The following is a 12862-nucleotide window of genomic DNA, read 5'->3' on the forward strand; positions in this document are numbered from 1 at the left end:
ATTTTTAAGTAGTAGCACCTTCACCCGAACGCCATCAGACAATCAAAATTTAGTAAAAAAGAAAATAAAAATTTATTTTTTCCAAATTTAATAATTAAAATTGTCTGAAAATTACCAGAGTTTTAGTAAGGACCGAAATTTAAACAATCCTGAAAAATAGAGAATTTTATTTCAATTTTTAAGTAGTAGCAGGTCCACCCGTACGCCATCAGACAATCAAAATTTAGTAAAACCGAAAATAAAAATTTATTTATTCCAAATTTAATATTTTTAAACGTCTGAAAATTACTAGAGTTCTAGTAGGGACCGAGCCCTACAGAATCCTGAAGAATAGAGAATTTTATTTCAATTTTTAAGTAGTAGCACCTTCACCCGAACGCCATCAGACAATCAAAATTTAGTAAAAACGAAAATAAAAATTTATTTTTTCCAAATTTAATAATTAAAATTGTCTGAAAATTACCAGAGTTTTAGTAGGGACCGAGACCTAAACAATCCTGAAAAATAGAGAATTTTATTTCAATTTTTAAGTAGTAGCAGGTCCACCCGTACGCCATCAGACAATCAAAATTTGGTAAAAAAGAAAATAAAAATTTATTTTTTCTAAATTTAATAATTATAATCGTCTGAAAATTACCAAAGTTTTAGTAGGGACCGAGCCCTACAGAATCCTGAAGAATAGAGAATTTTATTTCAATTTTTGAGTAGTAGCACCTTCACCTGAACGCCATCAGACAATCAAAATTTAGTATAAACGAAAATAAAAATTTATTTATTCCAAATTTAATAATTATAATCGTCTAAAAATTTCCAAAGTTTTAGTAGGGACCGAGTTCTACAGAATCCTGAAGAATAGAGAATTTTATTTCAATTTTTAAGTAGTAGCAGGTCCACCCGTACGCCATCAGACAATTAAAATTTAGTAAAAACGAAAATAAAAATTTATTTTTTCCAAATTTAATAATTAAAATTGTCTGAAAATTACTAGAGTGCTAGTAGGGAACCAGCTCTACACAATCCTGGAAAAAAGGGAATTTTATTTTAATTTTTAAGTAGGAGCACCTTCACCCGAACGCTATCAGACAATCAAAATTTAGTAAAAACGAAAATAAAAATTTATTTTTTCCAAATTTAATAATTAAAATTGTCTGAAAATTACCAGAGTTTTAGTAAGGACGGAGACCTAAACAATCCTGAAAAATAGAGAATTTTATTTCAATTTTTAAGTAGTAGCAGGTCCACCCGTACGCCATCAGACAATCAAAATTTGGTAAAAAAGAAAATAAAAATTTATTTATTTCAAATTTAATAATTATAATCGTCTGAAAATTACCAAAGTTTTAGTAGGAACCAAGCCCTACAGAATCCTGAAGAATAGAGAATTTTATTTCAATTTTTAAGTAGTAGCACCTTCACCTGAACGCCATCAGACAATCAAAATTTGATAAAAACGAAAATAAAAATTTATTTTTTTTAAATTTAATAATTAAAATTGTCTGAAAATTACCAGAGTTCTAGTAGGGATTTAGCCCTACACAATCCTGAAAAATAGAGAATTTTATTTCAATTTTTAAGTAGTAGCAGGTCCACCCGTACGCCATCAGACAATCAAAATTTGGTAAAAAAGAAAATAAAAATTTATTTTTTCTAAATTTAATAATTAAAATTGTCTGAAAATTACCAGAGTTTTAGTAGGGACCGAGACCTAAACAATCCTGAAAAATAGAGAATTTTATTTCAATTTTTAAGTAGTAGCAGGTCCACCCGTACGCCATCAGACAATCAAAATTTAGTAAAAACGAAAATAAAAATTTATTTTTTCCAAATTAAATAATTAAAATTGTCTGAAAATTACCAGAGTTTTAGTAGGGACCGAGACCTAAACAATCCTGAAAAATAGAGAATTTTATTTCAATTTTTAAGTAGTAGCAGGTCCACCCGTACGCCATCAGACAATCAAAATTTGGTAAAAAAGAAAATAAAAATTTATTTTTTCTAAATTTAATAATTATAATCGTCTGAAAATTACCAAAGTTTTAGTAGGGACCGAGCCCTACAGAATCCTGAAGAATAGAGAATTTTATTTCAATTTTTGAGTAGTAGCACCTTCACCTGAACGCCATCAGACAATCAAAATTTAGTAAAAACGAAAATAAAAATTTATTTATTCCAAATTTAATAATTATAATCGTCTAAAAATTTCCAAAGTTTTAGTAGGGACCGAGTTCTACAGAATCCTGAAGAATAGAGAATTTTATTTCAATTTTTAAGTAGTAGCAGGTCCACCCGTACGCCATCAGACAATTAAAATTTAGTAAAAACGAAAATAAAAATTTATTTTTTCCAAATTTAATAATTAAAATTGTCTGAAAATTACTAGAGTGCTAGTAGGGAACCAGCTCTACACAATCCTGGAAAATAGGGAATTTTATTTTAATTTTTAAGTAGGAGCACCTTCACCCGAACGCTATCAGACAATCAAAATTTAGTAAAAACGAAAATAAAAATTTATTTTTTCCAAATTAAATAATTAAAATTGTCTGAAAATTACCAGAGTTTTAGTAGGGACCGAGACCTAAACAATCCTGAAAAATAGAGAATTTTATTTCAATTTTTAAGTAGTAGCAGGTCCACCCGTACGCCATCAGACAATCAAAATTTGGTAAAAAAGAAAATAAAAATTTATTTTTTCCAAATTTAATAATTAAAATTGTCTGAAAATTACCAGAGTTTTAGTAGGGACCGAAACCTAAACAATCCTGAAAAATAGAGAATTTTATTTCAATTTTTAAGTAGTAGCAGGTCTACCCGTACGCCATCAGACAATCAAAATTGATATAAAAGAAAATAAAAATTTATTTTTTCTAAATTTAATATATATAATCGTCTGAAAATTACCAAAGTTTTAGTAGGGACCGAGACCTAAACAATCCTGAAGAATAGAGAATTTTATTTCAATTTTTAAGTAGTAGCACCCTCACCCGAACGCCATCAGACAATCAAAATTTAGTAAAAAAGAAAATAAAAATTTATTTTTTCCAAATTTAATAATTATAATCGTCTGAAAATTACCAAAGTTTTAGTAGGGACCGAGCCCTACAGTATCCAGAAGAAAAGAGAATTTTATTTCAATTTTTAAGTAGTAGCAGGTCCACCCGTACGCCATCAGACAATCAAAATTGATATAAAAGAAAATAAAAATTTATTTTTTCTAAATTTAATATATATAATCGTCTGAAAATTTCCAAAGTTTTAGTAGGGACCGAGCCCTACAGAATCCTGAAGAATAGAGAATTTTATTTCAATTTTTAAGTAGTAGCAGGTCCACCCGTACGCCATCAGACAATTAAAATTTAGTAAAAACGAAAATAAAAATTTATTTATTCCAAATTTAATAATTATAATCGTCTGAAAATTTCCAAAGTTTTAGTAGGGACCGAGCCCTACAGAATCCTGAAGAATAGAGAATTTTATTTTAATTTTTAAGTAGGAGCACCTTCACCCGAACGCCTTCAGACAATCAAAATTTAGTAAAAACGAAAATAAAAATTTATTTTTTCCAAATTTAATAATTAAAATTGTCTGAAAATTTCCAAAGTTTTAGTAGGGACCGAGCCCTACAGAATCCTGAAGAATAGAGAATTTTATTTCAATTTTTAAGTAGTAGCACCTTCACCTGAACGCCATCAGACAATCAAAATTTGATAAAAACGAAAATAAAAATTTATTTTTTCCAAATTTAATAATTAAAATTGTCTGAAAATTACTAGAGTGCTAGTAGGGACCCAGCTCTACACAATCCTGGAAAATAGGGAATTTTATTTTAATTTTTAAGTAGGAGCACCTTCACCCGAACGCCATCAGACAATCAAAATTTAGTAAAAACGAAAATAAAAATTTATTTTTTCCAAATTTAATAATTAAAATTGTCTGAAAATTACCAGAGTTTTAGTAAGGACGGAGACCTAAGAAATCCTGAAAAATAGAGAATTTTATTTCAATTTTTAAGTAGTAGCACCCTCACCCGAATGCCATCAGACAATCAAAATGTAGTAATAACGAAAATAAAAATTTATTTATTCCAAATTTAGTAATTAAAATTGTCTGAAAATTACCAGCGTTTTAGTAGGGACCGAGACCTAAACAATCCTGAAAAATAGAGAATTTTATTTTAATTTTTAAGTAGTAGCAGGTCCACCCGTACGCCATCAGTCAATAAAAATTTGGTAAAAAAGAAAATAAAAATTTATTTCTTCCAAATTTAATAATTATAATCGTCTGAAAATTACCAAAGTTTTAGTAGGGACCGAGCCCTACAGAATTCTGAAGAATAGGGAATTTTATTTTAATTTTTAAGTAGTAACACCCTCACCCGAACGCTATCAGACAATTAAAATTTTGTGAAAAAATAATTATTAATTTATTTCTTCCTAATTTTTGGCATTTGGAAATCTTTAAAGTTGTAGTAGGAGTCGGACCTTACAATATCCTGAATACGTACGCTAACAGGCAATCGAAATTAGCAGAAAAAGTTCGTTTAACTTTTTTTTGTAATTCTCACAATTTTTATTAGCAGTTGATGACTTGAATTGCTGCTAAGATGTTGCTGAATATCCTAGCAATAACATTATACAAAAAAACTCGCTTAGCGCTTTATGATTTTTCTAGTTCCTATAAATCTTTTTCTAAAAATTGAAATCAAAAATATTTTCCTGTAAAAAAAATATAAGTTTGTCTAATAACAATATTTAGAAAGAAATATCAACGACCCACTTAGTTACTACACTGGTTCCAAAACACAATAATATGGTAAAAAATAAAATAATACTCGCGTATATACCAAACCACATAGTTTGAATAGTCAGATGAATTTTATCTCTCAAAAAGAAAATTGCTTAATTAAAAAATTGTTTGCACACAAGTTTTATTTCCTTTAGAATAAAATTAGTTCATTTCAACTCATTTTTTTAAACAATGGAAATGTTCTGAATAATTAAATTGCAAAATTTTAATTAAATTCACAAACCTAGAAAGTTTATAATTATAATTTAAAGTAAACCATTGAAAAATAAAGTTATCGCAGTAGATTGTAACAGAAACAAGAGATTCGGATGTATAAATAAAAAAGGGCAATTAGATTTTTTTTGAATAATCGGACTCTTTATTCATATGCATATTTCAATTTTAATAGGTACGTTCGCTTTGCTCGAAAGTTCACAAAGAGATATGTTTCAAGGGGTGAATGGAGGGTTATTACTCTGTTATATTGTATACCAGTGTGCTTTGTTTGTTACATTATTTGATATATGTTCTAACTTGTGACTGTTTTCAAATAGTTTTCATTTATAAAAGAGAATTACCATGACAAGTTATATTGTCTTGAAAAGAAAAAAAAATTTTTTTGCGTCTCTTCTTTGTAGACTAACAGTCGACCGAGTGGACACGATGGAGAATTGAGTTTTTAGGGTCGCTAATTATAAATCTGAAGTCTGATTCTCAAAATTCAAAATGGCGGATCCAATATGGTGGACATTTGAAAAAGTTGTTGGATTTTTACGAAACTTGGTATATAGAGGGTTTGAGGGTCACTGATTGCGAAACTGAAGTCTTTTAAAAATTTTCATTGATGATTTTAATTAATAATTAGTAATTTAAAGAACTTTTTTAAACTCATTGTTTGTCTAACAGAAATTCGTTCTTATTAAATATTATTCATTCTTATAATACAGGTTGAAATAATGAGAATAACCATAGCATTAATTCTAGAAGTACTAATTATCCATAGGTCCTTGTAGAACTTGCTTCTCTTATATTCATGACTTTCCTCCTGCTGTCATAATGTCATCTCAGTGAAATTCACTTTGTAAAGCTAGAGATTCCATTTCTATTCCCTCTGAAAGAAAAATAAAGTGTGACTTTTCTGAAAAGAAAAATTTTCTTATAATTCTTTTTCTTCCTATTTACTTTCGTATAAAGTTTATTCACATTTAAATATAAAGAAGTCTAGACTACGTGTACATTTTCTTGATTACATGAATGTATTCTTGTTTAGATAAGTCTGTGATTGAGCATGATTCTCAGGGGTAAAATATAGATTCTGATTTTCTGCTTGACAGAAAAAGATTTTTTATTCTTTCCTTTTTTTTCGTTGTAAATTACTTTTTCACATGACACTTTTTTATCGTGCGTTGAATAAAAGAATATGTAAATTAAGAATATTAAAGGGAAATAAACTCGTCTATTTTTTTTTGGTTATTTAAAAATTTCTATGAAATCGTATATTTTTACAATTGGGATCTTTTTTTAAAAAAAGTAATGCGACAATTTAAAACAGCGCGTAATATCTGTCAAATGTGTGGTAAATCGTATTTATCAAATTGTAAAGTTAGTTAATTAAGGAACCGTAAACCTTTTAACTTAAGATTTTATTTTGAAAAGCATTTTAGAGTAATGACCCAAATGTAAGGAGATGAAAATTCATTAGCAATGTAAGCGGGAATGCGCTCTCTCTCTCTTTGAAAGTTCAGCATCTGGAAGATCGAGCTTGCAAATTGTATATATACATAGAGAGCAACTTGGGCATTTTGAACTTTATCCTTAGCAGAAAATAACACAAAGTTTCACACTGTAATTATTAATTTTTTTACAAAAAATTTATTTAATTACAAATATACATTATAATAATCATAAGTTTCCCTTTCCGTTAACAAATTATTTGCATTCATTTGTTTGTTTTGAAAATTAATTTTTGTGGGTTATTGTCATTTTTTATTTTTTTTTTTTAAATGTCAAAGTTTTCAACGGCTAGGTTTATAAATATTTTTAAAAATTTTTAAATCAATATGAAACTCATTGAATTCTTGCAAAGAATTTTATCAAAAAATCTGAGAATAATTAAATTTCTCCTTAGAATTTTATTATTTGTGAAAATAATTGAATTCTTGACAAGAGTTTTATTAAAATTTTTGATAATCTTAATTAAATTCTTTTAAAGAATTTCTTTCAATTTCTTTTTTTTCAATAAAGGAGTTTCTTTAATAATTTTAATTAAAAATTTTGATAATAATAGAATTTAATGAAAAATTTCTTTAAAATTTTCAAAAAAAATCGTGTTTGTTGATAATTGAAATTAAAAATTTAATTACATAACGAATTTTATTAAAATTTTAGAAAATAATTGAATTTTGTTGAATTATTTTATAATCAATTAAGAAAAAATTGAATTTTTGGAAAGGAATTTATTATTTATAAATATAATTAAATTGATTGAAAGGATTTATTAAAATTTTTAAAAATAATTGAATTTTCTTGAAAAATATTATTAAAAATTAAATGGAAATTGAATTTTTGCAAAGAATTTTACTATTTATAAATATAATTGAATTTTCTTAAAGAATTTATTAAAATCTTAGTAAATAATTCAATTCTATTACAATTTTTTATGAAGATAAGAAAAAATTGAATTCTTTCATGAAAATTTTCTGAAAGTAATAGAATTTTTGTAACGAATTTAGAAAAATTCAATTCTTTCATGAAATTTTTTTTGATAATAATTCAATTTTCACAAAGAATTTTATTATTTATACCTAAATATAATATTGAATTGTTTCGCAGGATTTATTAAAATTTTAGAAAATAATTGAATTCTTTCAGGAAAATTTTTTGAAAGTAATTGAATTTTTGTAACAAATTTAAAAAAATTGAATTTCTCCATGAAATTTTTTTCGATATTAATTGAATTTTTGCAAAATATGTTAATGTTTTTAAAAATAATTGAATCCTTACGATGAATGTTATTGTTTATGAAAATAATTGAATTCTTGCAATGAATTTTATTAATATTTTTAAAATTAATAAACAAGAATAATTAATTAATAATTGAATTTTTTTAAAGTTTGAATTTGAAATTATTCAAAAATTCATATTTGAAAGTAAAAAATTTTGTAATTCTATTTGTTAATTATAAATTTAAATTGAAAATGTAATTGAAACTTTTAAAATTTTTATTTTTATTATTTTTTATGAAAATAATTAAATTCCATAAAAAAAATTTTTTTATTTATAGAAATAATTGAATCATTGGGAAGGAATTTATAAAAAATTTTGTAAATAATTGAATTCCTGAAAATTTTTTATTATTTATGAAAAAAATTAAATGTTTGCTTATTATTTTTGGAAATTTGAAATTGATTTGAAAATAATTGAATTTTAGAGAAGAATTTTGTTATTTATAAAGTTAATTGGGATTTTGACAAGAATTTTTTTTTTAAATTTAAAAGATAATTGAATTTTATAAGAAGAATTTTATCGCTCTTGAAAATAATTGAATTTCTGCAAAGTGCAATTATTTGTAATTTTTCCAAAATTGGATTTTTTTTAGTGTTTTGAACAAAAATTTGAATTACAAATTTTTAAATTCTATTATTTTTAAAATTGCTTATTTTATCCTAAAAAGTTAGCTAGAAAAATTGTTGCTAGTTAAATAAATAAATTATTAAAATAAAATTCGGAAAATTTTTTTAAACTATTTCATAAAAAAATCTAAATAGATTTACAAAAACGAAATTTCGTGAATGATAATAACGTTCAAAACATATATATGAATTTATCTAGACTCCATTTTCACTCTTTCATCCTTCACAAAGTGCCGTTCTCATTATATATTTTTTTTGAATAACCAGTGACGAGACGATAATAAAAGAGGATTTAACGATCCATCGAAAATGAGCTTCTACTGCGACTCAAAAAAACGCTTTCAAATTATCGTTTCCAATATACAGATTTTTTTCCTCCTTTTTCTCGATTTTATTATTATATATACGACTACTCTTGAAGCGACGTGGCTTTAGGAAAATTCAAAGCCGTTTTTAGTAAAAACTTCAAAGATATTTTAATTTAAAATTTTCTCGTTAATTTACTTTCTTCCAGAGAGAAAAATAATATTTACCTACTATACTTACCCATTTTTTTTACAATATTTACAATATTTGCGATGTAAATTGTTTTACTATTAAAAACTGTGTTTTAAAATTATCATATCATTTTTTTAAATATTTTTTATGAATGACCGAAAAACTGATGCAGAGTTTCAAGTTTTTTAAACATTAAATTTAATAGATTGAGAATAAATTGCTTTTCTTGAACAATGTGTGCAATGTTTCAAATTATATATTATCAGTGCGATCTGTAAAGTAATTGGATTGTATGGATTTAATTACTTGATTGTTCATTTGCCAAAAAATTGGACAAATTTTGATTGGTTAAAGTGTCATTGGAATTGAGAGCAACACGTGAGCGCAAGCAGGTATTGATCCCTAGACGCCAGCTGACCTGCTACCATGTCCCGTTCAATCCGTTCGGTCTTCAAAAATTTTGACTCTACAATTCAAGTGTTTACTTGTTTTAAACTAAAATATTATATATTTTTATCATGATTTTACATATGTTATATTCGTAAATGTACATGTGCACTTACACATGTACACAAAATGCGTTCACATGTGAACTTACACATACGCACTTGCACATATTCACAAGACGCATGTACATATAAATTTGCACATATACACGAGACGCATGTACATATAAATTTGCACATATGCACTTACACATGTACATAAAATGCATTCACATGTAAACTTACACATACGCACTTGCACATATACACGAGACGCATGTACATATAAATTTGCACATGTGCACTTACACATAAACCCAAGACGTATACACATATGGACTTACACATATACACAAGACGTATACACATATGCACTTGAACATATACACAAGTCGCATAGGCATATAAAAATACAAATACGCACTTGCACATATACACAAGACGCATGTACATATAAATTTGCACATATGCACTTACACATATACACAAAATGCGTTCACATGTGAACTTACACATACGCACTTGCACATATACACGAGACGCATGTACATATAAATTTGCACATATGCACTTACACATGTACATAAAATGCATTCACATGTAAACTTACACATACGCACTTGCACATATACACGAGACGCATGTACATATAAATTTGCACATGTGCACTTACACATAAACCCAAGACGTATACACATATGGACTTACACATATACACAAGACGTATACACATATGCACTTGAACATATACACAAGTCGCATAGGCATATAAAAATACAAATATGCACTTACACATGTACACAAATCGCATAGACATATAAATTTACACATATGCACTTACACATGTACACAAAACGCATACACGTATGGATTTTACACTTATGCATTTACACATATACACAAATCGCAGAGAAATATAAATTTACACATATGCACTTGCACATATACATAAAACGCATACACATATGGATTTACACCTATGCATTTACACATATAAACTTACACATATACCAGGGCTGGAACTAGGTCCGTAAATCCTGTAAAGGTCCGTGAATTTGCTTCAAGTCCGTAAAAGTCAGTTTTTTTTAAAAAAAAGGTCCTTAAAGTTCGTAATTTTATAGAAAAAGGACGAGAAGTTCGTCAATTGTACAATATAATTTGGAGAATTTTAGAGAAATTACAAATGATTGCAGAAATTCAATTATTTTCAAATGCAATAAAATTCTTCGCAGAAATTCAATTACTTGAAAAAATTTAAAAAAATTCTCGTCAAAATTTTAATTATCTTTAGAAATATTAAAATTCTTCCTCGAAATTCAATTATTTTCAAAAATTTTAATAAAATTCTTGGCAAAATTTCAAATATTTTCAAAAATTTTCCTTTATTAAATGATTTTCAATATTTATTATTTTAATGAAATTTTCCAAAAGAATTCAATTATTTTAAAAACATAATTTGATAAAATTCTACACAAACATTTAATTATTTTCATAAAATAATAACAATTTTACAGGAATTCAATTATTTAAATTTTTTTTATAGATTTCTTCTAAATAATTCGAATTATTTTCATAAATAATAAAATTTTTACAGGCATTCAATTATTTTTATAATACAATTTTATTGTAATTCCTCGATGAGTGTAATTATTCTTAAAATTTTTATAAAAATTCGTCGAAAAAATTCAATTATTCAATTAATTATTTTTTTTATTTTTATAATTGAATGAAAAATAAATTTAAGGCTAAAATTTTAAATAATAATTGAATATTAAAAGCATTATAGCGTGAATTTTTAGAAATAATTGAATTTTGAAAAGGTTTCATATTAAAATCTTTGAAAATTTTAATTTTTTATACTTTTAACAAGCAATTTTGTAGGAGAATTAATATTTTAGAATAAGTTTATTTCAATTTTAATTGGAATTATTTTTTTGAAGTTTTTATTTTCTAATATATATATATATTTAATGAAGAATTTCCGAATAATTGAAATTTTGTAAAATTGAAATGTTAAGCAAATGAATTTGAAAATTCCCAAAGAACTTTTTAAAAAATTATTAAAAACAATGGATTTATAGAAGAATTAGTTAAAAACACTTAAAAATAATTTAATTTTGGAGACATTACAAGATAATTGCAGAAATTCAATTATTTTGAAGAGTAATAAAATTCTTCACAGAAATTTAATTATGTTCAAAAATAATAATATTCCTTTTAAGAATTCAATTATTTTCATAAATATTAAACTTTTTGCAGAATTTCAATTATTTTTAATATTTAAATACAATTTTAATCAAATTTTTTTTTTTTAATTTCTCGAAAAATATAATTATTCTTCGTAAAAATTCAATTACATTTAAAAATTTTTTAAAATTCTGATTAAAATTTCAATTATTTTTAAAATTAATAAAATTCTTCTCCGCAATTAAATTATTTTCATAAATTTTAATACAATTCTTGGCAAAATTTTAATTATTTTTAAAAATTTTCCTCTATTAAATGATTTTCAATATTTACTATTTTAATAAAATTTTCCAAAAGAATTCAATTCTTTAAAAAGAATTTGATAAAATTCTACGGAAACATTTATAATTATTCCCATAAAATAATAACAATTTCACATGAATTCAATTATTTAAAAAAGTTTTTATAAATTTCTTCGCAATAATTCAATAATTTTCATAAATAATAACATTTTTACAGAGATTCAATTATTTTCGTAAATACTAAAATTCTTTTTAGGAATTCAATTTAAAAATTTGTTGATAAAATTCTTCATGAGAAATGAATTTTAAGAATCATTCAATTATTCAATAAATTATTTATTTTTGCATTTAAATAATTGAATTCTATTAGAATTTTCTAATAAAAATTTGATTTTTTAAAAAAATTATCTAAAGTTTTTAATTTGTAATATATATTTAATTGAAGAATTAACGAATAATTGAAATTTAAAAAAAAAATTGAATATTGTAAAAAAATGGATTTGAAAATAGTCAAAGAACTTTTTCGAAAGTTATTAAAAATAATTGATAAAAGAAGAATTTTAGTTACAAATTCTTATAAATAAAAATTGAATTGAAATGATGAAACTAATTTTGAAGAAGTACAATATTTTTATAATATAAAATAATGATTTTATCCCTCGGTCATATTTAATAAATAATTACAAAACAAGATCCTGCATGCAAAATTTTTAAATATAATTCATTAAAAAAAACTTAATTATAAAAAATTTTTCCTCAAATTATAAGAAGCGTGTAACAAAAGAGCTGCACAATAATACTGCTTAATTTACTTCATTCACTACAAAATATTTTATAGAGTTCATTATGTAATATTATGTTACACCTGAAGGAGTAGTCTACACGAACGTTTATAGTTTATCTTTGCATCGTTAGGAAAATTTGAATCACAGTAAATTCGATTAGATCCTGAACATCATCTTTTGTGTACCTAATG

General features: G+C 24.7%; 1 protein-coding gene across 1 annotated transcript in view; it reads left to right on the top strand.

Annotated features, from left to right (window-relative positions):
* The window catches only part of LOC122502475, a 156980-nt gene that overhangs the window by 10071 nt on the left and 134047 nt on the right, over positions 1-12862 (top strand). The gene's annotated exons all lie outside the window — the stretch shown is intronic.

This window comes from Leptopilina heterotoma, unplaced genomic scaffold, assembly GCF_015476425.1.
Source record: "Leptopilina heterotoma isolate Lh14 unplaced genomic scaffold, ASM1547642v1 Lhet_23, whole genome shotgun sequence".
NCBI classification, from domain to species: domain Eukaryota; kingdom Metazoa; phylum Arthropoda; class Insecta; order Hymenoptera; family Figitidae; genus Leptopilina; species Leptopilina heterotoma.